The sequence below is a fragment of the Schistocerca serialis genome, unplaced genomic scaffold (assembly GCF_023864345.2).
Source record: "Schistocerca serialis cubense isolate TAMUIC-IGC-003099 unplaced genomic scaffold, iqSchSeri2.2 HiC_scaffold_1235, whole genome shotgun sequence".
Classification (NCBI taxonomy): Eukaryota; Metazoa; Arthropoda; class Insecta; order Orthoptera; family Acrididae; genus Schistocerca; species Schistocerca serialis.
Genome location: NW_026047442.1, coordinates 320001 through 322500, shown reverse-complemented (window position 1 = coordinate 322500; position 2500 = coordinate 320001). Strand labels below are relative to the sequence as shown.

Below are 2500 nucleotides of genomic sequence, written 5' to 3'. Positions count from 1 at the left end.
TAGTAGCTGGTTCCCTCCGAAGTTTCCCTCAGGATAGCTGGTGCTCGTACGAGTCTCATCCGGTAAAGCGAATGATTAGAGGCCTTGGGGCCGAAACGACCTCAACCTATTCTCAAACTTTAAATGGGTGAGATCTCCGGCTTGCTTGATATGCTGAAGCCGCGAGCAAACGACTCGGATCGGAGTGCCAAGTGGGCCACTTTTGGTAAGCAGAACTGGCGCTGTGGGATGAACCAAACGCCGAGTTAAGGCGCCCGAATCGACGCTCATGGGAAACCATGAAAGGCGTTGGTTGCTTAAGACAGCAGGACGGTGGCCATGGAAGTCGGAATCCGCTAAGGAGTGTGTAACAACTCACCTGCCGAAGCAACTAGCCCTGAAAATGGATGGCGCTGAAGCGTCGTGCCTATACTCGGCCGTCAGTCTGGCAGTCATGGCCGGTCCTTGCGGCCGGCCGCGAAGCCCTGACGAGTAGGAGGGTCGCGGCGGTGGGCGCAGAAGGGTCTGGGCGTGAGCCTGCCTGGAGCCGCCGTCGGTGCAGATCTTGGTGGTAGTAGCAAATACTCCAGCGAGGCCCTGGAGGGCTGACGCGGAGAAGGGTTTCGTGTGAACAGCCGTTGCACACGAGTCAGTCGATCCTAAGCCCTAGGAGAAATCCGATGTTGATGGGGGCCGTCATAGCATGATGCACTTTGTGCTGGCCCCCGTTGGGCGAAAGGGAATCCGGTTCCTATTCCGGAACCCGGCAGCGGAACCGATACAAGTCGGGCCCCTCTTTTAGAGATGCTCGTCGGGGTAACCCAAAAGGACCCGGAGACGCCGTCGGGAGATCGGGGAAGAGTTTTCTTTTCTGCATGAGCGTTCGAGTTCCCTGGAATCCTCTAGCAGGGAGATAGGGTTTGGAACGCGAAGAGCACCGCAGTTGCGGCGGTGTCCCGATCTTCCCCTCGGACCTTGAAAATCCGGGAGAGGGCCACGTGGAGGTGTCGCGCCGGTTCGTACCCATATCCGCAGCAGGTCTCCAAGGTGAAGAGCCTCTAGTCGATAGAATAATGTAGGTAAGGGAAGTCGGCAAATTGGATCCGTAACTTCGGGATAAGGATTGGCTCTGAGGATCGGGGCGTGTCGGGCTTGGTCGGGAAGTGGGTCAGCGCTAACGTGCCGGGCCTGGGCGAGGTGAGTGCCGTAGGGGTGCCGGTAAGTGCGGGCGTTTAGCGCGGGCGTGGTCTGCTCTCGCCGTTGGTCGGCCTCGTGCTGGCCGGCGGTGCAGGATGCGCGCGCCTGCGCGGCGTTCGCGCCCCGGTGCTTCAACCTGCGTGCAGGATCCGAGCTCGGTCCCGTGCCTTGGCCTCCCACGGATCTTCCTTGCTGCGAGGCCGCGTCCGCCTTAGCGTGCTCCTCCGGGGGCGCGCGGGTGCGCGGATTCTCTTCGGCCGCCATTCAACGATCAACTCAGAACTGGCACGGACTGGGGGAATCCGACTGTCTAATTAAAACAAAGCATTGCGATGGCCCTAGCGGGTGTTGACGCAATGTGATTTCTGCCCAGTGCTCTGAATGTCAACGTGAAGAAATTCAAGCAAGCGCGGGTAAACGGCGGGAGTAACTATGACTCTCTTAAGGCGGCCAAGTGGCGGCGGTGTGGCTGCATCCGGACTTGGCTTTTCGAAGTGCGGTCTTGATGTAGTCGTGCTGCTGCTGCGAGGTGCCTTCCTTGGGTTATAGTTACAGGGAGAGTGATGCGCAATACATGGGCCTAGCCCTCTTAGCCTCTCCTCTCCTGCGGTCTTCTCCCCTTCTCGTGGGCCCGCTGATTTTCGCAGAGTGGAAGACCGCACCAGGGGCTTGGGGGGGTTACCAGCCCCCCCTCGCATTATCCCTTTATAGTTGGGGGCAGCCTACAAGAAACAAGAGATGGTGGCCCTTCCGCTGAAGGTGCCACCCCAGCTACCCCAGCACCTATCCGGCCAACCGGCCGTAACGAAAATGCGATAGTTTGTGTAGCTCCCTTTGCTTGCAGTGAGTGCCACCGCACTTTTACCACGAAGAACGGTCTCGGGGTCCATCGCCGCCGCCAACACCTTGCGGCCGCCAACGCTGAGATCGTGACGGAGAGGCATCGCGCGAGGTGGACGGAGGAAGAAGTCCTGTCGCTCGCCAAGGCAGAGGCCGAACTGTTCCTTGAGAGGGACGCCCGGTTCTTCTTCGTTAATCAAGAGCTTATTAGGATGTTCCCCGACCGAACGCTTGAGGCAATCAAGTGCCGACGGCGGCAAGCTGCCCACAAGCAGCTTGTCCGCCAATTCATGGAGGCGCTTGAGATCGGTCGGGGGGAAGAGCCGGCGTCCCGCCGGGGAGCAGCGAGCTCGCTGCCTGACGCGGGCGAGGCCGCTGCGCCGCCCGTCGACGCAGCCGAGGACTTCGCGGCCGACACCACCGGGCCGCCGCCGGAGGGGCCGACTGACGCCGCCATCTGGGAGCATCTGGCGGGGCTACCTGC

General features: G+C 60.6%; 1 pseudogene; it reads left to right on the top strand.

Moving 5' to 3' along the window:
• LOC126436367 (large subunit ribosomal RNA) overlaps positions 1-2500 on the top strand; it is a 7952-nt pseudogene that overhangs the window by 1262 nt on the left and 4190 nt on the right.